The following is a 27,004-nucleotide window of genomic DNA, read 5'->3' as shown; positions in this document are numbered from 1 at the left end:
CCACCCCCTAAATTTTGGGATGATTTGTGGTCTATTCAGGTATTCCACCGATGTAGGGTACATCAAGTTGATTGTGGAGATTTAATCCACTTCTCCTGAGGCTGCTGGGAGAAATTTCCCTTTCTCTTCTTTGTTCGCACAGCTCCTGGGGTCGAGCTTTGGATTTGGCCCCTCCTCTACGCATAGGTCACCTGAGAGAGTGTGTTCCCCGTCCAGACAGGATGGAGTTAAAGGAGCAGCTGATTAGGGGGCTCTGGCTCACTCAGGCCAGGGGGGAGGGAGGGGCACAGAGTGCGGTGCGAGCCTGCAGCGCAGAGACCGGCGTGACGTTGCACCAGCCTGAGGCACGCCGTGTGTTCTCCCAGGGAAGTTGCCCCTGGATCACGGGACCCTGGCAGTGGAGGGCTGCACAGGCTCCCAGGAGGGGTGGTGTGGATAGTGACGTGTGCTTGCACACAGGCATCTTGGTGGCTGTAGCAGCAATGTTAGCATCTCATGCCCGTCTCTGGGGTTCATACTGATAGCCATGGCTTGTGCCCATCTCTGAAGCTCGCTTAGGTAGTGCTCTGAGTCTCCTCTCCTCACACACCCCGAAACAATGGTCTCTTGACTCTTAGGCAGGTCCAGACCTTTTTCCGGACTCCCTCCCGGCTAGCCGTGGTGCACTAGCCCCCTTCAGGTTGTGTTCACACAGCCAACCCCAGTCTTCTCCCTGGGATCCGACCTCTGAAGCCCGAGCCTCAGCTCCCAGCCCCCGCCCGCCCTGGCGGGTGAGCAGACAAGCCTCTCGGGCTGGTGAGTGCTGGTCGGCACCGATCTTCTGTGTGGGAATCTCTCCACTTTGCCGTCTTCACCCCGGTTGCTACGCTCTCCTCTGTGGCTCGGAAGCTTCCCGCCCCCCCCCGCCCCGCCCATCCCCGTCTCTGCCAGTGAAGGGGCTTCCTAGTGTGTGGAAGCTTTTCCTCCTTCACAGCTCCCTCCCAGAGGTGCAGGTCCCATCCCTATTCTTTTGTCTCTGTTTTTTCTTTTTTCTTTTGCCCTACCCAGGTATGTGGGGAGTTTCTTGCCTTTTGGGAGGTCTGAGGTCTTCTGCCAGCATTCAGTAGGTGTTCTGTAGGAGCTGTTCCACACATAGATGTATTTCTGATGTATTTGTGGGGAGGGAGGTGATCTCCACGTCTTACTCCTCTGCCATATTGAAGGTGTGGACTCAGCGGCGGCAGAAGCTCAGCAGGTCCTGGTGTGCGGCAGTCGGGTCTCCATCTCCGCATTCCCCAAATGCTCCAGCTTCATGCTCCACCACGGCGATCGACGAGGTCGTCCCCAGTGCGGAGCCTGGACCAGGGTGGCTGTGGCTGCAGCACTGGCTGTGGGCACGGGATGGGTGGGGGTGGGGCTCATCTATTTAAAGCTCAGATAACTGGTATCATTGAAAGGGCAAGATAATTTGCCTAAACTTCTAAAACCATAAATAATTATTATAATTGAAGGTGTAAATATGGCATTAATTACAAAGGAAAAAATAACAGCCAAGTTTGCGATCTGTAGATAATAGCGACTGTAACAGTCAACTAGGATGTGATGTTTGAAAGAAATACATCTTCAGGAACTAGATATGAGTGTGAAGGCACAAATATGTTAGTCTTCTAGATAGCCGCATATAACACAAATTAAATAAGCAGACCATTTCTTATATTATATAGCAATTTTTACTTAATTGGAATTTGAATGTTTTAAAGCTCTGAAAACCCTCTCTCCAAAAAAAGGACCATTATGTAAATGGCTAGAATCATCAGCCATTTCTTACCAGAAGCCATAATAACAACCTCTCTGAATGAGAGAATAAAACAAAGTAAAAAGGAGAGTGTTGTATTCATATACTGGCAGTTAAATCAGTGCTATTAATAATGAGAAATAGAAATTATAACTCCCTAAGAGAAAAGAATCATAATTTGAAATACAGAAATATATTACAGTCCAGTCATAGAAAGCCCTTTACTTTCTATAGCAGCAAAGTAGTAACCGAATAAGTTATCTGATGATTCACATTGTAAAATAACTCTCTTCAAAATAACCAATAAATTTACTAATCAACCTATTTAAATTTCATGTACTAAATTTCATGTCATTAAGTTTTCATGGAACATAAACTTCTACTGTATTTTCACCCACTAAAGTTTATACTGGGTAGGATCTCACAAGACCTCAAATTCAACATTCAGTGGAGATGTAGAGGGACCAATTCATTCATTCAAGAAGCTTAAACAAATGCCTACCATTTTACTGGAGCTACACTTAGGTGCTTGGTATACAAATATAGTGGCCTCTGCCCTCAAGATGTTCACTGATTACTAGATAAGAGAGTCAGATAAACACTAAGTTACAGAACAATGTGATCAGTGTTGTTAGAGTAGCCTCTGTAAGTGCTACGGCACATAAGGAAAAGCAAAATTAATTAAGGAAAGGATGATGTTATAGAAGGGTGATAGAAAGGTGGCATCAGAGCTGAAGCTTACCAGGAAACAAAAGTGCATCAGAAAGAGAGGGTGACAGAAGGAATTCCAGTCAGAAAGAACAGCCTGAGAAATGCTGTGCTCACTGTTGACTGAACAACACAGAAGAAAACGAGACTGGAAAGACAGAAACAAACTCTGAAGGCTTTGGGAAGAAATATCAATATCCAGGAACCTCAGCAATCCTAAATAATCTATTTATATTTTAGGTAAAACAATTGTCCACTACCTTGTCAACACCTCTATCACTTGAACTTGTATTGCTGCAGTCTTCAAGATAAGATTCTTAAAATGTTTTTTTTTCATGTATTATATTTCCCTGCTCAGAAATCTACAATGGCTTTCTGTCTTTAACCACGAAATTCCGAACTCCTCTATCAAGTTTTCAGTGTTCTCCCTAACCTGGCCTCACCCTGCCAAGTCAGGCTCATTACCATCATGAAAGGAGAGGTCTGCTCACTGACTCCTGTGTAGCCCACCCTCAAGACCTAATTTTAATCCTGCCTCTCCCCAGCTTACCCTCCATTTGTCTGAAGTATACATCAGATCACAGCACCTTCTCTAATGACTCAAACCAGTTTGAACTCCTTTTGCATTGAGAGTCACAACCGCACAGCTTATCACTGAATTGTCAATTCTGCCCTGTGTCTCTCCACTACAGAAGCTATGGCTTTACTTGAATCATATGTCCATGAGGCCTTGCAAGTACTGGGAAAACTGTACAAGAATTACGTGGTGATGTATCAAACAAACAAAAGTTCTAGTTGACATGGGGAGCAGAGAACGTATTTTTTAATCTTTTAAATGGGGAGCAGAGAACATATTTTTTAATCTTTTAAATTAGTATAGAAATCTTGATTTTTGTATACTAACTTTCAGAGGACATCAACATTTTGATTATTTTAATGTCCTCTTTCTAGTTAGTCATCACTGCCATTACCATCCAAGTCATCTCTATATGGTACAACACAGTATATGAGAAAGAAAAGACACTTCCTGAGTGAAAAATGCACAACCTAGCAATGAAAGAGAGAATAGATTGGGAAACTACTGCTTAGAAATTCACAATGTCAGCTTATAGTACTATGCTTTGAACACCACATATATTTCAAAGAATAGAAAACTAAAGACCACAGTGCTATGCATTGACCAAGGTCATACAACAAATCAGCAATACATTTTCTTACACCAAGTTTTGCTGCCTTAGCAGAAAATCTGCCTCTTCAGAAATATGATTATTCAGAAGCACATTTCTTTAAAAATAAATTAAAACTTCAGAGAATCATAATGATTTTGCCAAATATAAGCACACTTCGGGAACAGAAATGCAAACAGATGACAAATAAGGCTTTTAAAATGCAAAGCATTGCATGTAAAATATTTCCAGGTTTGGTTTCTATTTCGGTACTTCACTTATAACCAAGTAGGCACCAAGTCCTACATTCATCAAAAGAGGTAGAGATACAAAGATTTGCCTGCCTTGAGGTCAAAATGTGAGTTCTATCAAAGTAGCTATCATGTTTTAAGTGAAAAAAACAAAACAAAAACAAGAAAGAAGATCAATCACCAGGATCATTACAATCCATAAAGCAACCACCAAGTCTCATTGTTTGAACTAAGGACTCAGCAAATATGGGACTCGTAGAGTTTACAATATCTTAAAGAAAATTTAACCTTAGGAAAGTATGTATGTGATTAGTCCAATTGTGTTATTACCTAACATTTCTGGGAAACAGTGCGTAGAAACCAAAGCATGAGTAGGATGGCATGGCATACCCTCCATCCCCCATCCCCCAAATAAGCAGCAGCTTCTGTATATGACTAAGCCACAGATTGAGAGCAATTGGGTAGATGGACATATAATATTTTTAACAGCTTTACTGAGGTATAATTGATATACAATTGTATTAGTCAAGGTTCTCCAGAGAAACAGAACCAGTAGGATACAGATACATAGAAAGAGATTCATTATGAGTGTTTGCCTCACACAATTATGTAGGCTGAAAAGACCCATCTGCAAGCTGGAGGCCAGGAAAGCTCGTAGTTTAGTTGCAGTGCAAGCCCAAAGGCCTGAGAAATGTGGGGAAAGGGGGAATTCCCATCCACACTGATGAGGGTGATTTTCTTTACTCAGTCTATCAGTTCAAAAGCTAATCTTCTCTCTTCGGGAGACACTCTCACAGACACACCCAGAAATAATGTTTTACCAGCTATCTAGGCATCCCTTAGCCCAGTAAGGATGACATAAAATTAACAATCACAATAAACCACATATAGTTACAGTATACAATTCGATGTTTTGACACATGTATACGCCTATGAAACCATCACTATAATCAAGATAAAGAACATATCCATCTCCCCCCAAATTTCCTCATTGTAATCCCTTCCTTTGGCCTACCTTCCCCCCAAAACCACTGCTATGCTTTCTGTCACTATAGATTAGTCTCCATTTTCCAGAATTGTAGAATCATATAATATGTACTATTTTGGTCTGGCTTTTTTCACTCTACATAATTATTTTGAGATTCATCCATGTTGCTGAGTATATCCATTGTTTATTCCCTTTTATTGCTGAGTTGTGTCCCATTGTATGGACATTCCACAATTTGTTTATCCATTCACCTGTTGATGAACCCAACTTGGACTGTTTCCATTTTTTGGCTATTTGTGTACAAGTCAAAAAGACAAATGCATCAGTTTCTCTTAAGTAAATACCTAAGAGTGGATTGGCTGATCATACAGGTAGGTGTGTTTAACTTTTAAAGAAACTGCCAAACTGTTTTCCAAAGTGGTTGCACCATTTTACATTAGATACCAACAGAGCATGAGAATTCCAATTCTTTACATGCTAGCCAACACTTTGTGTGGCCAGTCTTTTTAATTTTAGACATTCTAATAGGTGTCTAAAATAGTGATACCCCCATCTGATTTTAATTTCCACTTCCCTAGTGACTAATGATGTTGAGCATCTTTTCATGTGCTTATTTGCCATCCCTCCTTATGCTTTCACTGGCAGTTCCACTCTCACCACCCCACCCTCGGTAAATTACTGGTCTTTGTTGCTGGATGGAGAACCACATCTAACATTTCTATTCACACATTTAGCTAAAACTAGGATCAAATATTGGTAGGATAATGTTCTTCCATTACTGGTACAATTAGTAATAACTTACAATATTTAAAATATATTCTACAAGGGCTTCCCTGGTGGCACAGTGGTTGAAAGTCCGCCTGCCGATGCAGGGGACACGGGTTCGTGCCCTGGTCCGGGAGGATCCCACATGCCGCGGAGCAGCTGGGCCCGTGAGCCACGGCCTCTGGGCCTGCACATCCGGAGACTGTGCTCCGCAACAGGAAAGGCCACAACAGTGAGAGGCCCACGTACCGCGCAAAAAAAAAAAAAAAAAAAATATATATATATATATATATATATATATATATATATATATATACATATATTCTACAACTTCCCATATTAATATCATTTTATAAATGCAGCAGCTATTTATTTCATGAAATAGTAAATTCTTCAGATTTCCCTTTAATTACAAAAATAATGATTTTTTAGTAACTTTGATGCTTTTCTCTTTTGAAAATAAGAATATTCTCTTTAATACAAAAAAACAGATAAAATCTAAGTGAGGTAGCTATATTTTCACTTCCTAACCAATATGCCTAAACAAATTACATAATTGAGGAAGTCACATAATACTGCATTTTTTCAGAGCTCTTGAATGCTTGAATACTAGGAAGCAGAATCGTTTTCATAATTTAGTTGTAGTTTACAAATCTTGACCTTAGTACTTCCTCTATCTGGATTCTGTTTTAACCACAAGAGTTACTTATAGTGTTCTGGTCGGATTACCATTTAGGAATTTGGCTCCTTCAGGAAACTCATCTTTTTTAGGATGTTTAACAGGAGTTCCAGCAGAACCAGTAACATGTAGTAGCTGTTTTCCTTGGCAGCACTTCTTTCAATTCCCCATGTCATCAGAGAAGAGCTGCCTTCCTTTTTCTAAAAGTAATCAGATCAATGAGAAGCTCATTCAGATGTGAGCTTATATATATATAAGGTGGACATTTTCATCTTGGCGTTGGTCATTTGACAGTCTATCATATTACCCTTCCATGCCCAAACACCCAGAACTCTAAAAAACAAAAATGACGGTTTACCTTAGGTACTCAAATAAAGAAATATAAGAGTTCTTAACCCAGCTCATTCTTAAAACATCTCAGTATTTACTTCTCCTACTTTCCTTATCCATTATAAATTAGTACCTTGATTAAAAATTTAGTGACACTGCTTAAGTTGTAAGGGCTGAAGCATTTTACCAATAAAAACGTATGTCTGTATAATGTGTTAACACTTTTCCAAGTATTTTCAAATATGCTATTTTACTTCTCTGAAATATTGTATTTGTTTCATCACCTGTCAAGCATATTAAAATACTGTCTGTTCACTACAAGTGGAATGTTTTAAAGATTAGAAATAATTTATAAAGCACTCCTAACTAACTGAAGATGGAATTACCTTAAGGTGCTAACCTTGGGGAGAAGCACAGATACAGCCACCTAACTGGTGTGGTTTTAAGAGCTTGAAAAAGCCCCTATAGATTAAAAACAAACAAACAAAAACCCTTCCCCCGCTTCCCAACAGAAAATTCCGCTGGTAGAGATTAATTTCTATAATGTAAGGCTTCTCATTTTTTTCTGTTAAAATGCAAAGACCTTTGGGGTATTAACACTTTAAACTGTATCAGTTACTTGTATCTGAGCATAAGTGAACTTATCAGATGCTCTTGGAAAGGCTTTCCAGGTGCTAATAGGATTTGAAACCTCAGGGATCTGGGAGGGATGAGATAACATAAGGAGTAAAAATGAATGTAGATATGGCAGGTTGGAGCCAAAGGAAACAAATTTAATTTGCTTAAGTACTTTATTATTTTATCTTAGATAAATTTTGAAATTCTATATAAACAGTAAGGAAAGTAATTATTATTAATATACCTAAAATTATTATTGATAAAACTTCTAAAGTCAAATAAAAAAGCTCCAGTATTTGCTATGAAAAACTGATTTTTCTCAGCCTGTTATAATGAAATTAAAAACACTTAAGCTATGAGTAGTACTTTTTTTGGTTTTATTTTATTTATTTATTTATTTATTTTGCGGTACGCGGGCCTCTCACTGTTGTGGCCTCTCCCGTTACGGAGCACAGGCTCTGGACGCGCAGGTTCAGCGGCCATGGCTCACGGGCCCAGCTGCTCCGTGGCATGTGGGATCCTCCCGGACCAGGGCACGCACCCGTGTCCCCTGCATTGGCAGGCGGACTCTCAACCACTGCATCACCAGGGAAGCCCTATGAGTAGTACTTTTTAAAAATATCTAGGCCCAGTCAAATTAGAAACCTTGATGGATAATGCACACCCCTTTCCCCAACATACACATACACAAAACTTGCCTTATTAACCTAAGGACAGTATAGCATACACACACACAAAAGTCCTACCAACTACAACTCTTGAGCTGAGAATAAGGCCAGAGGCATAAAGGGAAGAAATGAAGCCTCAATCCAAATGCAGCCCCCTGATCCACACACCCCAAGAACTACAAACCCCACCTGTCTACCACTATGCTGCCATCAGAGTAACAGGTATCTGCTCCCTGTTCCTCTTGTCTCACTTCTGATAGATGTCATTGCATGGTAATCCCACCACTGCTACCAACTGAAATGGACATGTAACGGATAGTTCACTGAACTGCGCAGTATTCATATTCACTCACACATTTGTCACAAGTTCACAATTACCTTATTATCTAGCCAACAAGTCAGCATGGAAAGGATACTTATCAATCAGCATTAGTTTAGCATAGTGCCCCTAATCTCCCTCAAGCCTGTGGAAATACATGGGTGGGAACCCCAGGTACCAATAGCTTACACAAGATGGCCCTTAAGTAAGGGGCTATTCACTTGCTTTCTCATCTCTCTAATAATCTCTTTCTTGGTTAATTAGCTAAAGGTATTTAGTTAAAATAATTTAAATTAAAATTATAGATGTGCACCACACATTTATGTAATGTGTTTAAACAACTACCCTTGTGAGGTTCTTAGTCTTGGCATCATCTAACATTTAACTCCCACTAAAGTTAGAATAATTGAAGCAAGGCCACCTGTTTTAGGTAGATATATAATCCTTAGAGCGAGGAGAGGCCTCATGAACTAATTTAGCTTCCCTACTAGTCATGCCATTATTCCTTAGGAGACCAACTTTGGGATCATCTTTTCAACAGCCAAGAGCTGATAAAGTAAGTACCAATAAATAGTCCTGATGATATTCTACTAAGATTGACCTCTCCCCTGACAAACATAGCCATATTAGTGGTAACCATCTGCAGAGTCTAATGGAGGTAAATTTTAAGGTGAGGTTCTAAACATGACAACTATAAATCCAAGTCCTTTCTCAATTCAAAGCCCTTGCTAACACATCTACCTTGCAGCCTGGTAAAAATTCCCTCTGTTAAAAAAAAAAAAAAAAAATTCCCTCTGTTACCTAAAAATATATGGATTTTACATCCTTATAAATAGCTCAGAGGCATCATCAAGATTCTAGCAAAACTGGTGTTTTTAACTTGGGAGAAAATGCCTCACTCATTTGATACTCTGTATTCCTTTGGCAGCTTCCATAATTGGGAGACATATTACAACAACAACAACAAAAGAGGACAGGTGAAATAAACAGTTTGAGGTAAACTCTTTATCTGGGAGGTATAATTGTAAGATTTTCTTCATGACCTCAGAGCCATAAACCAATGCCCAAAAATAACCCTGGCAATGTTTTCATAAGCAGTGAAAACCAATGTGATCTCAGTGTTGATGTTAACAAGCAGGGCTAATGGTTAACTGAGTCTCACCTCCACTTCCAGCCATGATAGAGTATCAGGATTCAGATTTACTCTCCCACCTTAAACAATTAGAAAATATGATCAAATATATGAAAGAACAATGTTCAGACACTGGACAACAGGCAATCAAGACAGTAATTCCCGAGAGAAGGGAAATCAACAAGGTGAGTGCTTCGGTTGCTCCAGGGCATTGCCTGGAGACCACAGCACAGAGAGGAAGAAGCCAAACAGACTTCAATGGTCTCACTAAGATAAAAAGACAGAACTCAGAGTTCAAGGAGGCCAAGGCAGCTAGAATTTTGTGCAGTGAAATACTGATGAGAAGGGGGCTAAACAGAGAGACTGTTCGAGACCCTTAGAGGAGCCCCCCAAGTACCGATCAGTGAACACATGTAAGGACAGTACCTAGGTTGGAGGAAAGAACCACTAGAAAGGAGTAGAAGGAATGATATCCAGAGCTCACAAAATGCATGGAGTAGTTGGTGTTCCAATGAGCAAGAGTGGAAATGCCTACTAGTATCTGGGACTTCAAATAGAGTAATAATGAAGTCAAGTTTGCCCTTGACTAAAGGCTGCTCTGAAGCCATCCTAACAAATTTTAAAAGTAAACCTCGGGCTTCCCTGGTGGCGCAGTGGTTGGGAGTCTGCCTGCCGATGCAGGGGACGCAGGTTCGTGCCCCGGTCTGGAAGGATCCCACGTGCCGCGGAGCAGCTGGGCCCGTGGGCCATGGCCGCTGGGCCTGCGCGTCCGGAGCCTGTGCTCTGCAACGGGAGGGGCCGCAGCGGTGGGGGACCCACGTACCGCAAAAAAAAAAAAAAAAAAAAAAAAAAAAAGAAGTAAGCCTCAAGAAGATCAAATGGATGCCTGTTAACTGCACATGAGAACCAAGTCCAAAATTACTAAAACAATATCCAGCACAACATGAAATTCACAATGTCCAATATCTAGTCAAGATTACAAAGCAGGAAAATATGATGCATAACCAGGATAAAATTCAATCAAGAGGAACAGAAGCAGAAATTACAAAGAGGTATTCCATATGTTCAAGAGAAATAAAGAAACCATGAAGCTGATGAGGAGAGAAATGGAAAATATTTTTAAGAGCTTCTAAAGATGAAAAACACAATAACTCAAATGAAAAATACACTGGAAAAGTTTAATAGCAGACTATTCCACTGTCAACTCCCATTGTTCCCAATCTTATCCCCTTGTTTCAGAGCAAAATGAAAATGAAAATGATTTTAGAAATGTACTTTTTAGTAGTCTTTAAACATGAAAAAAAAAAAACCTCTTAGGCCACCAATCCAACTTCTACCAGTTCGTTCTCTTTGCTTCTACTGTCTACTCCCTGTACTCCTCCATTGTTGAATAAATATATACCATGAATTTTAAATCTTTGAAATAGCCTCTCATAATTACTCACTAAGATCTTTAAGAAACTGACTTTAATAATAAAGTATGGGTTGAAAAAATTCATTTTCTGAAATCCTCCTTTATGAAACATTTGAATTTGTCCACTTACCAAATTTTAACACTTTTTCTAATGGTTAATTCTTCTGTTTCTGAACTGTTTTATCTTTCATCCATATATCTCTGCTGCATATTATCTATTTAATAAATTCTTACCTAAATAAAACCCTTTGAACCAAAAAATGCAAATAATTGGATTTTTTTTTCCAATTTTGCATCATCCTTTTTGAAAAAGAAGACGCAATAGGGCTTCCCTGGTGGCGCAGTGGTTAAGAATCCGCCTGACAAGGCAGGGGACACGGGCTCAAGCCCTGGTCCAGGGAGATCCCACATGCCACGTAGCAACTAAGCCCGTGCACCACAACTATCGAGCCTGTGCTCTAGAGCCTGCAAGCCACTACTGAGCCCACGTGCCACAACTACTGAAGCCTGCGCGCCACAACTACTTTAGCCCGCGTGCCACAACTACTGAAGCCCACGCGCCACAACTACTGAAGCCCGCATACCACAACTACTGAAGCCAACGCACCTAGAGCCCATGCTCCGCAGCAAGAGAAGCCACCGCAACAAGAAGCCCACTCACCACAACAAAGAGTAGCTCCCGCTCGCCACAACTAGAGAAAGCCCTGCAGCAACGAAGACCCAGTTTCTGGGGCTTCCCTGGTGGCGCAGTGGTTGAGAGTCCGCCTGCCGATGCAGGGGACATGGGTTCGTGCCCCGGTCCGGGAAGATCCCACATGCTGCGGAGCGGCTGGGCCCATGAGCCATGGCCGCTGAGCCTGCGCGTCCGGAGCCTGCGCTCCGCAACAGGAAAGGCCTCAACAGTAAGAGGCCTGCGTACCGCAAAAAAAAAAAAAAAAAAAAAATCAGTTTCTTTAAACAGTAATCAAGATGAGAATAATAGGAAAACAATTGAAGAAACATCCTGTGCAGGACACAAACTGGCGACTTCTCTGTGTGGCACACTGTGGCCATCAAAATCTGTTTAATGAACACATGAAATGAATGAATAACTGCAAAAACATGAAGATAAAAATTTACAAAACAAATACACTTTGGGGAAAACAATGAGAAGAAATTCCACCAGACTTGCAGAAGATTGTTAAAATTAAACTAACACCATTAATTGAAAAGTACTTAATGTGAATTTAGTTCATTTTGCAAAATAAACACCTTCAGTTAGTACAAAAGCATCTTATAAACCAGCAGAGTAGCTCAACTATGATCTGCTCCTATGGTGTTCAGACAACAGAACAACCAGTCTCTTCCAGTTGGAGACCATACCATTCAACAGTAGCAGGGTCAAGTGACTACTGAAGTCAACGTTACACAGAGAGGAGGATGCAAGCTGTGGCAGCGGGAAGGGTAAAACAAGCCCCACAGAGGAGAAGGCAGAGAAAATGCATTCTAAAACTACTTGACTCATCTAACAAATGCAAATACAGAGGACATCCTTGATCTAAGATTACTATCATTAGAAGCCCAAAGGGAAAAAATGAGAGTGGGAAGGGGCAGATAAGTAATAATTATTAGTTGGCTATAGCCATGGTCATGATGTAAAACAAGTCTATTCGTTTTCTTTCTATTAAAAAAAATCATACCTCCTCCTCTCAGATTTAAACAGGTATTAACAACTCTACAATTTACCTTTTGGGCCTCTTCAATATCAATTACTTCAAGAAAACCCATTTTTTTAAAAATGGGAGCAAGGAGAGGAATAAAAAGAGAGAAAAGCCCCCAAATTAGGAAACCTGATGTCTCTCTTCTATCTAAACACTTTAAGCAGACATAAGCTGAGAGTAAATATTAAATGGACCAAAAGAGTCTAAGGTTAGAGGACTATAATTTTTGGTTTGGAAACTCAAGGCATATAAAAGCCTCAATACTTTCTCTCTAAAATAGAATAGAGACCTATAAAACAACAAATTATTGCCAACTCAAAAGTCATCTTAGCCTCACAATCAGGAGTAGTGATTCTATTGAAATGTATTATTTCTTCATTTCCTTTGAGGAGAAATATGTAATATCTTTTATTTACTTATTTTCTTCCTAAATGGAAATGTATGTGTTGTTAAAGGGCAGTCATCTAACCGTGAAGAAATAAAATTTGGGTCAGGTTTGCTTAGAGTAGCTCTTTGACTTTTCTCTAAATTTTGAGAGTTGAGTGAAAATTTCTCGACTTTGTATTGGAAGGTACATAACTGAGCTACTAGAAATTCTAAGTCTATTAATAAACATATAGCCAATATTTAAACTGAGAAAAAAAGGGTAATGAGAAAATTGGTAGAAAATAATAGTTTCAGAGTGTTGTCAGCAAAGAAAGAGAAACAAAAAAAGAAAAAAAAATTGAATATAACCAGTAATTCACAGTGGAATTCCAATAACCACACATATGGACAAGTTTGATTTCTTGAGTTACACAAATATTGAAAGAACAACCAAACCAGATTTAAAGTAGGTCTTGTTGAAAGTCCTAAACAGTACTAACTACCTTATTTCCTCCTCAAAAATAAAGTTTATAAGAACCCTGAAAGAGAACAATTTGGCCTATGAAATAGGTTATAAATTTGGGAATATTTCAACACAGCCCTACTCTAATACATGTTTATAGCCTCTACATCTCTATCCATTTAACGAGAATGTTCTTCTACCTAGGACTTCTGGAAGCTCATTTATTATATTATGCCCAATATTCATGGAATAATAACCCAAAGCACCCTCCAGAAAGGTGAAACCCTTTGGTCCCTTCTATGCCAGTGATCCTCAAACTTCTTAGAAAACTTAACATCCCCCCTCTGTCCAACTCCCCCACCAAATATTTCTAATTTATTTTTGATAGTTACATTTTCCAGAATTAAGATTATGTGCTTGATAACTATGTGACATTCCATGGGGTCAGTGGGAATTCCTGGGCTTATCAGAAATCAAGTAGGAGGACCCCAGCTCCAAGGGATGAATGGAGATTTCTCCTGGATGGTTCTTACATTTCTACATTTACACCTGGAAGGAAAGTCAGTTATGTTAACAACAAAACTTGGCGTTCTTAGAACCTCAACCTCTGATAGTCTTTGAAGATGCTGGGGTTCTTAAAATACCAGGGCCAGATGTGCTGGTGTTTGAGCTAGATGCCCAGGCAGCAGGAGAATACAATACAGCATTGAATGAATGCCTGTTATATTCAAAGCACAGAGCTTAGACCTACAGAAAGACTCCATGACCAAATATTTAGACAACTTATTAAAGAACAGTAGGTAATTCCTCAACAGAAAGATCCTATTAAAAGGAAGCAGGAAAGGTATTTGGAGAAACAAAAGATAACAACAGGAAAATAAGTAGATGAAATTGTTATAATTGTTTCTCAAAGTGTAACTCAAAGACCAACAGCTTTAGAAGCACTCTGCAGTAGTTCTTTAAAATGCAGAACCCTGGGCCTTACCCCACACCTACTGAATCAAAACCTCTGAGGGTGATACCCAAGAATCCTCATGGTATTTTGTGCACATTAAAATTTAAGAGTAACTATATTCAAGGGACTTTAAACTATGAGTCTGCACTTTTTGTGGTAACCTGTACTTTATATGGAAAGCAACAGGGAACCAGCACTGGAGCAGAACAAGGTCAAAGCTGTAGTTAAGAAAGAATGTTTTCAGAATCACATTTGTTTTCACCATGTGGTTAACTTGTTATGATGAAAAAAAAATAAACATTTCATCCTCTGCAAAAACAGACTATCTTATGCTAAAATAATCAACCTTAATTAAATACAGATATTTAAATGCAAACAAAATGAGAGGTAGTTTTAAAATATTTTCAGTGTTGTTATTCAAAACAGTACTTGAATTTTTCCACTAAGTATGTGTCAGTCTAATTTATGAAACTAGAAAACAAGGTCTGGTTACTGTACATAAATCAGGATTTAAAGTCTAACTAATGTATGAACTTTTTAAAAATACCTCACCTGTGAAAAGTTGACATTTTTCTCTAGAATTAATTATTCCCTGGCTATTGTAGTAGGAAACAGTCTCCTCAAACACCCTTTGGCTCAGTTCCACCGGGACTCACAGTACTCTCCATGCTGACCTGAAGGTGGACTCCACTGTGCAGCCCATCACTCAGAACAGTGATTCTCCACCTTAAAGCCTTCCGGCTGCTTCTCAGACCTGCTGCCTGAACTTTACGTCTCCACCTCATCCTGTTAGTTATGTGGTGCCTTGGAAACAAATTTTCTGTTACTGAGCATCTTTATTAAAATGCTTATTTATAGCAACTCTAACCAAGGACCCAAAATACTGAATAGTAATAAGTTTTTAATAAATTACAAGTCTCGGGCAGTTTTTAAAACATGGACACATGTTTTATTGTGCAGCAGATGCAATACAAAGGTGGTAAATCAAATTTTGATTAATTATTATACTTGACACACATAGAAGGACCAAGGAAATTTTCCACAAAAAAAAGAATACTTCAGTAATTTGAACAATTACCTTTAATGTAACCATTTTGTAATTTCTGGTTTTTAATACCTTCTTTTCTTACATTATTGTCATTGAAATAAAGGCAAATGAGGGAATATAACAGCATTTAGAGAAATATTTTAACAGAAAAGTTCTCCAGGAGACAAAATCACTTGTCCTTAACCATGACCTACAGGATTTACTTGTATAAGTCCTTAACAGTAACTTTTAATGCAGAGAATGACTTGGATTCTGATGTCTTAAAAAAACACCTCTCCTTCAGAGGGCATATCAAACTCCAAATGGATCATTTCTTAAAGTAGTGACACTTTCAGCATACTTAGTAGTTCATCAAAGTATTACACTCAGACACACTTGCTTTCTCAGTCTGACATGTCATTTAACCAGTAAACAGTAAGATCAGGTGTTGAAAAGAAGGAAACCAGTGGTATGCTGGTAAATGTTTAATAGCTGGCACCATAGGGAGGAAAAAGTCCTGATTTGTAGCATTTGACCATTTCTGTACTGTAAATATTCCCACCATGACCAACTTCAAGCTACCACCATGATGTCACTGATTACAGAGATGGGAAGACAGGTGCACAGCCTGATCGTGGGAGCTGGCGTAACCCAGTTTCAGCACGGCACTGGAGGAAACCCCCAGGCACTGAAAACTGTCTTCTTGTGTTATGAAGACTTTCTCCCTACTTCCTTGCTCTTGACACTGCAGTCCTCACCCAACACCTTACCAACACTTTGTCCAAGTCTTGTCCTTCCAAGCCATACCTACAGAAATACCTCTCTCTGAAACCAAACTACCAAGATATCACTTAAAACTGTTAATAAAATAGAGGTGGTGATTTTGCTCACCTTTCTCACAACACTGAGTGATTTCTTGGAATGTCCTCTGTGATAATTACTAAATGTCCTAAAAAAATTATGTAGAATAAGGCATAGCGCCTATAATTAATTTTTGACTTGGTTTAGCAACTAATAAAACAGCAGGTGGAGACAAACAGTTAAATATTACTATATGGGCATTATGTTGGAAATTAGATAATAATTGTGAATTAACCAATTTCTATATTTATTATTCATATATTTATGCTCCTTTACATTAAAAAATACCCTATAAAAATATAAAGTGTGCCCTGAAAATATAAATCAAGCAGTTCAACTTTCTTATTTTAAAAATGTAATATTAACAGTGTCAGGAAGATACTAATAACAATCCCCACTCCTACCAACAGTGTAGCCTTGGGCAAATAGATTAACCTTGCTGGGGCTCTTTTTCTAAAATGGGAATCATGATATGTATCTCAGAAGTTTCTTGTAAAGGTTAAATAAAAGTATCTTCAGGGACTTTCCTAGTGGCACAGTGGTTAAGAATCCACCTGCCAATGCAAGTGACACGGGTTCGAGCCCTGTTCCGGGAAGATCCCACATGCCACGGAGCAACTAAGCCCGTGCACCACAACTACTGAGCCTGTGCTCTAGAGCCCGTGAGCCACAACTACTGAGCCTGCATGCCACAACTACTGAAGCCTGTGCACCTAGAGCCTGTGCTCCACAACAAGAGAAGCCACCGCAATGAGAAACCCGCTCACCGCAACTAGAAAAAGCCCGCACACAGCAATAAAGACCCAATGCAGCCAAACATAAATAAAATAAATTAAAGAAACATAATAATAATAATAAAGTTTTTAAAACATTATCTTCAAAGTGCATAGCGCTGGTACATAATTAATGCTCAAAAGAATGGCAGCAAATTATTATTATAGTTTTCTCCATAGTCACTGTCCTGGGGTAGCAATCCTTTTATAAAAGTTTCTAGAGTTATGGCAGGAAAATCTCTGCATTAGAACTCTAAGCATCTACATGGTTTTGAATATTCCCCATGTGCATGACACCCAGGCCTCAGGACCCAATGCAACCACAGCCTCAAGTCTAACCTTGCCCAGGCTCTTACTACCCATGGCTGCTGAACTCCTGAGGTGAAGGCATAACCCTTTGTAATAAGCCAGGCTAGAAGCCCTCCTTAATTGGAAACAGAAACCAAAATGCATTTTTAAGAGTATCCAAAGCTAATAGAAGAAAGTCAAAAGCCAGAGAGAGTGTTGCTCAATTTATTTTATGCTGACTAGTATAGCTTTCACTCGATAAATCTATAACACCAACAAGATAGATGCGTATAGAAAGAAATGTAAATAACCTAAATAAATTAGTGAAATTTAACAGTACAGTAAAAGAATAAGGTACTGTAATCAAGTATACCTTGGGAATGCAAGGATGCTTAAATAAGAAATCTATAAAGGTAAGGGTGAACATATCTGAGTTTTTTAAAAGATAATCTCAATAACTGCCTAAATGCATTCAATAAAATTATATACCTATTTATTTATTAGATTTTAAAATCTTTTAAAAATTAGGAATAAAATAGTTCCTTACCAGGAGAAACAAATAGCATATGCATAATTTAACACAAGAGGCATTTTCATCAAAGGAGCAACACATGGTTCTGGAAGCCTTGATCAATGTAATAGGGCATTAAAGAGAAATGAAAGACATACTAACGGAAATAAAAAGATAATCATTATCAGCAAATACTTTGTCTCCTACTTCTCCTAGAGAAAATAAAGTCATCAAACAAGGAATCCACTACAAGTACAGACTTATCTGCAGTTTCCCCCATATTTTCCACTTTCCATTTGGTTACAACAAAAGAGGTATCCCTTCACCCTCTTCATGAGCAAAGAAATTATCCTACCACTTTTCAATCTCTGAATCACTCTATCATTTCTTTCTCTTACATTCAATGACACCTACTTTAAGGCTCTCATCCTCCTATCATGTTCTCTTTTGAGGTCCCTAGCCCACAAGACCCTACCCAATGAGCTTTTTCCCTGTTTCAGCAACATCGTCTCTCTTTACCCCATTTCCTACTCCCCTTCCTCACTCACTCCACCTCCAGACCTACTGGTCTCCTTGTTAAACTTCAAACAAATAAGCAGCTCCCACCTTAGAATCATCTAACGTCCCTATGCCTATACAAATATCATCACAGCTTGAATGTCCACTTTCTTCATCCCCTAACCTTCTGTGTGTTTGTTTTGCTGTTTTTTACACTTCCTGTTGGTTTCTCCACAAGAATAAAAGCTCCATGATGACAGGGATATTTGCCTGGTACACAGGAATCACTCAATAAACATTGGTTGAATGAATGCATCTACCAAAAGAAAGTAGTATTTATGGAACTTATCCCAGTTAGGATATGAAGGCACAAGTAAATTGCATGAACAGTGACATATATCCCCCCATTGCTTCTTTTTGCCATTTTGTTAGTCATCCATCAACCCAAGCCTATAGTAATACCCCAGACTTCCTTGTGAACAGTGTGCCTTTAGGGTAAAAAAAAAAAAAAAGGAGGGGGGCAATTCTTAGCTGGCATCACTTACAGTACAGTACTGAAATGCAAAAGCCCCATTTTGAGGTTCCTGAAGGATTGTCGGGATAGTAAGTTTTCCCTGAGGGGAGAATTTCTAGTCCACTTCACATGAAGAGAGAGGAGAGGCATGAGGTATGATCCTCACTGATTAATGGGAAGTAGTGAAAGAACGGTCAGGAGCTTAGAAGGGACAAGATTGGGAGACTGTTGACAAAAGGGTATATGGAAGAAGCATGTGATGTTCCTTCTCAAAGGAGCTCAATGTGTAAGAACATGTTTCCCATGTGAGTACTCAACAAAAAGCCCCCACTGCAACAGAACTTATTAATATTCTGGTCAATAATTCTCTTCTCTAAGCCATCCCAATATTTGCATAAGTATTTGTTGAATAAATTAAGAAATGCAAACAAAATTACTATATAACTAAAATACCCAAGAGAATCAATTAAAAATATTTTAATCTGTCAAACATAGACTAAGATGGTTAATTTAAAAATTAAAATTAAAAATAGCAGCTTTTACATAGATCAGCAATTAGGAGTCAGAAAATATAATGGAAAAAAAAAACATATTCAAACTACAAGTACAAAAGTAAATATGAACACCCTAAATAGAAATGTATGGACTCTGTACAAAGACTATCAAGAATTTTACCAAAGTAAAAGAAACTGTGAGCAAAGGAAAGAACATAGCATGGTCTCTGTATTGGAAAAAATAATAATAATAATACTTTAAAAATATTGACTATTCTCTAATGAATCTATTGAAGTTAAAATAATTCTAGTGGCAATGGTTTTGTCTTTACAAAATTATTCTAAACTTTGACACAAATAGAAAAGAACCCCTAAATAAAAATAAATTATGGGAATAGAAAACTATCAACAGTGCATCCATACATGTGTAGATTTGAGGATCTGGCATTTTAGTCCTTCACGACCTCCCAGCCCCACGTAATATCAATTGGACAGAGCTCTCCCAGAGATCTCCATCTCAACGCAAAGACCCAGCTCCACTCAACGACCAGAAAGCTCCAGTGCTGGACACCCCATGCCAAACAACTAGAAAAACAGGAACACAGCCTCACCCTATCAGAGAGGTTGGCTAAAATCATAATAAGTTAACAGACACCCTAAAACACACCACTGGAGATGACCCGGCCCACAAGAAAGATAAGATCCACTAGAACACAGACACCAGTCCACTCCACCAGGAAGCCTACACAACCCACTGAACCAACCTTACCCACTGGCGGCAGACACCAAAAACAATGGGAAATACAAACATGCGCCTGTACAAAGGAGACACCAAACAGAGTAAGTTAAGCAAAATGAGAAGAAAGAGTAATACACAAATGGGTAAAAACCCACCAGAACAAACAAATGAAGAGGAAATAGGCAGTCTACCTGAAAAAGAATTCAAAGTAATGATACTAAAGATGATCCAAAATCTTGGAAATAGAACGGAGAAAATACAAGAACCATTTAACAAGGACCTAGAAGAACTAAAGAGCAAATAAACAATGATGAATAACACAATAAAAGAAATTAAAAATTCTCTAGAAGGAATCAATAGCAGAATAACTGAGGCAGATGAATGGATAAGTGACCTGGAAGATAAAATAGTGGAAATAACTCCTGCAGAGCAGAATAAAGAAAAGAGAATGAAAAGAATTCAGGACAGTCTCAGAGACTTCTGGGACAACATTAAATGCACCAACATTCGAATCATAAGGGTCCCAGAAGAAGAAGAGAAAAAGAAAGGGACTGAGAAAATATTTGAAGCGATTATAGTTGAAAACTTCCCTAATATGGGAAAGGAAATAGTTAATCAAGTCCAGGAGGCCCAGAGAGTCCCACAGAGGATAAATCCAAGGAGATTTACATGCCGATACATATTAATCAAACTATCAAACATTAAACACAAAGAAAAAATATTAAAAGCACCAAGGGAAAAGCAACAAATAACATACAAGGGAATCCCCATAAGGATAACACCTGATTTCTCAGCAGAAACTCTGCAAGCCAGAAGGGAGTTGCAAGACATATTTAAAGTGATGAAAGGGAAAAACCTACAACCAAGATTACTCTACCCAGCAAGGATCTCATTCAAATTCGACAGAGAAATTAAAACCTTTACAGATGAACAAAAGCTAAACCAGCTTTGCAAAAAATGCTACAGGAACTTCTCTAGGCAGGAAACACAAGAGAAGGAAAAGACCTACAATAACAAACCCAAAACAATTAAGAAAATGATAATAGGTACATACATATTGATAACTACCTTAAATGTAAATGGATTAAAGGCTCCAACCAAATGACACGGACTAGCTGACTGGATACAAAAACAAGACTCATATATATGCTGTCTACAAGAGACCCACTTCAGACCTAGGGACACATACAGACTGAAAGTGAGGAGATGGAAAAAGATGGTCCATGCAAATGGAAATCAAAAGAAAGCTGGAGTAGCAATTTTCATCTCAGACAAAATAGACTTTAAAATAAAGACTATTACAAGAGACAAAAAAGGACACTACATAATGATCAAGGGATGAATCCAAGAAGATATAACAATTGTAAATATTTATGCACCCAACACAGAAGAACCTCAATACATAAGGCAAATGCTAACAGCCATAAAAGGGGAAATCAACAGTAACACCCCATTTTCACCAATGGACAGATCATCCAAACAAAAAATTAATAAGGAAACACAAGCTTTAAATGACACATTAAACAAGATGGATTTAATTGATACTGATAGGACATGCCATCCAAAAACAACAGAATACACATTCTTCTCAAGTGCTCATGGAACATTCTCCAGGATAGACCATATCTTAGGTCACAAATCAAGCCATGGTAAATTTAAGAAAACTGAAATCATATCAAGTATCTTTTCCAACCACAATACTATGAGACTAGATATCAACCACAGGAAAAAATCTGTAAAAAATACAAACACATGGATGCTAAACAATATGCTACTAAGTAACCAAGAGATCAGTGAAGAAATCAAAGAGGAAATCAAAAAATACCTAGAAACAAATGACAATGAAAACAAGATGACCCAAAACCTATGGGATGCAGCAAAAGCAGTTCTAAGAGGTAGTTTATAGTAATAAAATCCTAACTCAAGAAACAAAAAAACTCTAATAACAACCTAACCTGACACCTAAAGAAATAAGAGAAAGAAGAACAAAAAAACCCCCAAAGTTAGCAGAATGAAAAAAATCATAAAGATCACATCAGAAGTAAATGAAAAAGAAACGAAGGAAACAATGCAAATATAAATAAAACTAAGCGTTGGTTCTTTGAGAAGATAAACAAAATTGATAAACCATTAGTCAGACTCATCAAGAAAAAACGGGAGAAGAATCAAATTAACAGAATTTGAAATGAAAAAGAAGTAACAACTGACACTGCAGAAATACAAAGGATCATGAGAGATTACTACAAGCAACTATAGGCCAATAAAATGGACAACCTGGAAGAAATGGACAAATTCTTAGAAAAGCACAAACTTCCGAGACTGAAACAGGAAGGAATAGAAAATACAAACAGACCAATCACAAGCACTGAAATTAAAACTGTGATTTAAAATCTTCCAACAAACAAAAGCCCAAGACCAGAGGGCTTTATAGGCGAATTCTATTAAACATTTAGAGAAGAGCGAACACTTATCCTTCTCAAACTCTTCCAAAATATAGCAGAGGGAGGATCACTCCTGAGCTCATTCTACGAGGCCACCATCACCCTGATACCACAACCAGACAAAGATGTTACAAAAAAAAAAAAGTACAGGCCAATATCACTGAGAAACAGAGATGCAAAAATCCTCAACAAAATACTAGGAAACAGAATCCAACATCACATTAAAAGGATCATACACCATGATCAAGTGGGGTTTATCCCAGGAATGCAAAGATTCTTCATTATACGCAAATCATCAATGTGATACACCATATTAACAAATTGAAGGATAAAAACCCTATGATCATCTCATTAGATGCAGAAAAAGCTCTTGACAAAATTCAATGCCAATTTATGATAAAAATCCTCCAGAAAGTAGGTATAGAGGAAACTTACCTCAACATAATAAAGGCCATATATGACAAACCCACAGCCAACATGGATCTCAATGGTGAAAAAGTGAAACCATTTTCACTAAGATCAGGAAGAAGACAAGGTTGCCCATCTCACCACTATTATTCAACATGGTTTTGGAACTTTTAGCCTCAGCAATGAGAGAAGAAAAAGAAATAAAAGGAATCCAAATCAGAAAGGAAGAAGTAAAACTGTCACTGTTTCCAGATGACATGATACTACACATAGAGCATCCTAAAGATGCTACTAGAAAACTACTAGAGCTAATCAGTGAATCTGGTAAAGTAGCAGGATACAAAATTAATGCACAGAAATCTCTTGCATTCCTATACACTAATGATGAAAAATCTGAAAGAGAAATTAAGGAAACACTCCCATTTACCACTGAAACAAAAAGAATATAATACCTAGGAATAAACCTACCTAAGGAGACAAAAGTCCTGTATGCAGAAAACTATAAGACACTGAAAAAAGAAATTAAAGATGATACAAACAGATGGAGAGATATACCATGTTCTTGGATTGGAAAAAATCAACTTTGTGAAAATGACTATACTATCCAAAGCAATCTACAGATTCAATGCAATCCCTATCAAACTACCAATGGCATTTTTCACAGAACTAGAATAAAAAACTTCACAGTTTGTATAGAAACACAAAAGACCCCAAAAAGCTAAAGCAATCTTGGCTCCCTGACTTCAGACTATACTACAAAGCTACAGTAATCAAGTTAGTATGGTACTGGCACAAAAACAAAAGTATAGATCAGTGGAACAGTGTAGAAAGCCCAGAGATAAACCCACTACACATGGTCACCTTATCTTTGATAAAGGAGGCAAGAATATACAATGGAGAAAAGACAGCCTCTTCAATAAGTGGTGCTGGGAAAACTGGACAGCTACATGTAAAAGAATGAAATTAGAACACTCCCTAACACCATACACAAAAATAAACTCAAAATGGATTAAAGACCTAAATGTAAGGCCAGACACTATCAAACTCTTAGAGGAAAACATAGGCAGAACACTCTATGATGTACATCACAGCAAGATCCTTTTTGACTCACCTCCTAGAGAAATGGAAATAAAAACAAAAATAAACAAATGGGAGCTTCCCTGGTGGCGCAGTGGTTGGGGGTCCACCTGCCGATGCAGGGGACGTGGGTTCATGCCCCGGTCTGAGAGAATCCCACGTGCCGCAGAGCACCTGGGCCCGTGAGCCATGGCCGCTGAGCCCGCGCATCCAGGGCCTGTGCCCCACAGCGGGAGATGCCACAACAGTGGGAGGCCCACATACCGCAAAAATTAAATAAATAAAATAAAAAATAAACAAATGGGACCTAATGAAACTTCAAAGCTTTTGCACAGCAAAGGAAACCATAAACAAGACCAAAAGACAACCCTCAGAATGGGAGAATATTTGCAAACGAAGCAACTGACAAGGGATTAATCTCCAAAATATACAAGCAGCTCATGCAGCTCAGTTATCAAAAAATAACAACCTAATCCAAAAATGGGCAGAAAACCTAAATAGACATTGCTCCAAAGAAGATATACAGATTGCCAACAAACACATGAAAGGATGCTCAACATCTCTAATCACTAGAGAAATGCAAATCAAAACTATAATGAGGTAACACTTCACACCACTCAGAATGGCCATCAACAAAATGTCTATAAACAATAACTCCCGGAGAGGGTATGGAGAAAAGGGAACCCTGTTGCACTGTTGGTGCGAATGTAAATTGATCCAGCCACTATGGAAAACAGTATGGATGTTCTTTAAAAAACTAAGAAGTACTGTACTACCCAGCAATCCCACTACTGGGCATATACCCTGAGAAAACCATAATTCAAAAAGAGTCATGTACCACAATGTTCACTGCAGCACTATTTACAATAGCCAGGACATGGAAGCATCCTAAGTGCCCATTGACAGATGAATGGATAAAGAAGACGTGGCACATATATTCAATGGAATATTACTCAGCCATAAAAAGAAATGAAATTGAGTTATTTGTAGTGAGGTGGATGGACCTAGAGTCTGTCATACAGAGTGAAGTAAGTCAGAGAGAGAAAAACAAATACCGTATACTAACAACTATATTTGGAATCTAAAAAAAGAAAAAAAAAGGGTTCTGAAGAACCTAGGTGCAGGACAGGAATAAAGATACAGACATAGAGAATGTACTTGAGGACACAGGTAAAGGGAAGGGTAAGCTGGGACGATGTGAGAGTGGCATGGACATATATACACTACCAAATTTAAAATAGATAGTTAGTGGGAAGCAGCCACATAGCACAGGGAGATCACCTCTGTGCCTTGTGACCACCTAGAGGGGTGGGATAGGGCAGGTGGGAGGGAGACGCAAGAGGGAGGAGATATGGGGATATGTGTATACATACAGCTGATTCACTTTGTTATACAGCAGAAACTAACACAACATTGTAAAGCAATTTTACTCCAATAATTATTTTTTTAATAAAAGCTCCCAAGGGCTTCCCTGGTGGCACAGTGGTTGGGAGTCCGCCTGCCAATGCAGGGGACACGGGTTCGTGCCCTGGTCCGGGAAGATCCCACATGCCGCGGGGCGGCTGGGCCCGTGAGCCATGGCCACTGAGCCTGCGTGTCCGGAGCCTGTGCTCCGCAAACGGGAGAGGCCACAACAGTGAGAGGCCCACATACCGCAAAAAAAAAAAAAAAAAAAAAAAAGCTCCCAAACTGGGAATACCTAAAATGTAGAAGAAGCCTGTATCAGTTTTACGCAAATAAAATTTTGTTGTTCAAACTCTTCAAATTAAGAAAAATAATAAAAATTATAAATAAATAAATAAATAGATAATGGGGGGAGGACTATAGTCCTGATAGATATTAAAGCAAATTATAAACCTGTTATAAGTAAAACACTGTAGGAACTTCCCTGGCAGTCCAGTTGTTAAGACTTTGTGCTTCTACTGCAGGAGGTGCCAGTCAGGGAACTAAGACCCCATATGCCGCATGGCACAACACTATAGTGTTGGCACATTAAAAAAAAGATATTCAGAAATAGATTGCACTAAGAGTGGAATATAAGATAAAGGAGACTGGGGAAAGAATTATTTCTTCATACATGAAAATAAATTTCTGAACTAAATGCTAAAAAATTTAAAAAGTATGGAAAGGAAAAAATTATGCTAAATATTTACCTTTTGTTAAATGTATATGTATAGATTTTATAACCAAAAAGAGTAAACCTTCTATACATTAAAAATGATATAACCAGGCTATAAATGACCAGAAGGGTAGAGACTTTGTCCTAGTCACTGCTATATCTCCAGAGCTTCAAATAGTATCTGGTACATTGTAGATTTGTAAGCAATTTACTTTTTTCAAATGACATCATTCAAGTCCATTCCTTTGGATCAAACTTCGATTTTTTTTACATTAAGAAATGGTTTAAAATGTCTACAATTTCTACCCAAAAAGTGAGCTGAATTGTGATAAGGATTGCATTGACTTTATCAATCAATTTGGGAAGTATTGCCATCTTACATTAAGTCTTCCAATCAGTGAATATGGGATGTTTTTCAAATTATCTAAATAATAGTTTGTAGTTTTCATAGTATAAGTTTTGCTCTTCTTGTTAAATTTATTCCTAAGTAGTGTATTCTTTATGATGCTATTGTAAATAGAATTGTTTTCTTACTGCAAGTTTTTGATTGTGCATTGCAAGTGTATAAAATTACAATTGAGTTTTGTATCTTTATCTGGTATCCTGTAACCTTGTGGAGCTCATTTATTAGTTCTAATAGCTGTTTAGTGACTTCCTTAGGAACTTTTATGTACTTGATCATATCATCTGCAAATAGAGATAATTTCACTCTATCCTCTCCAATATGGATGTCTTTTTTTTTTTTCTCTTGCCCAACTGCGCTGGCTAGAACCTCTAGTACAACACTGAATAGAAGTGACAACAGTGGATATCCTTGTCTTATTCCCAATATTAGAGGGAAAGCATTCTGTCTTTCACCATTAAGTATGATGTTAGCTGTGAGTTTTTCATACATGTCCTTTACTAAGTTGAGGAAGTGCCTTCTATTCCTAGTTTGCTGAGTGTTTCACGATGGAGT

General features: G+C 38.4%; 1 protein-coding gene across 1 annotated transcript in view; it reads right to left on the bottom strand.

Annotated features, from left to right (window-relative positions):
• Window positions 1-27,004, bottom strand: part of DNM3 (dynamin 3) — a 259,507-nt gene that overhangs the window by 138,648 nt on the left and 93,855 nt on the right. The gene's annotated exons all lie outside the window — the stretch shown is intronic.

Source organism: Phocoena sinus, chromosome 1 (assembly GCF_008692025.1).
Source record: "Phocoena sinus isolate mPhoSin1 chromosome 1, mPhoSin1.pri, whole genome shotgun sequence".
Taxonomy (NCBI): domain Eukaryota; kingdom Metazoa; phylum Chordata; class Mammalia; order Artiodactyla; family Phocoenidae; genus Phocoena; species Phocoena sinus.
Note: the sequence above shows the minus strand (reverse complement) of the source record. Positions and strands in the feature narration are given on the sequence as shown.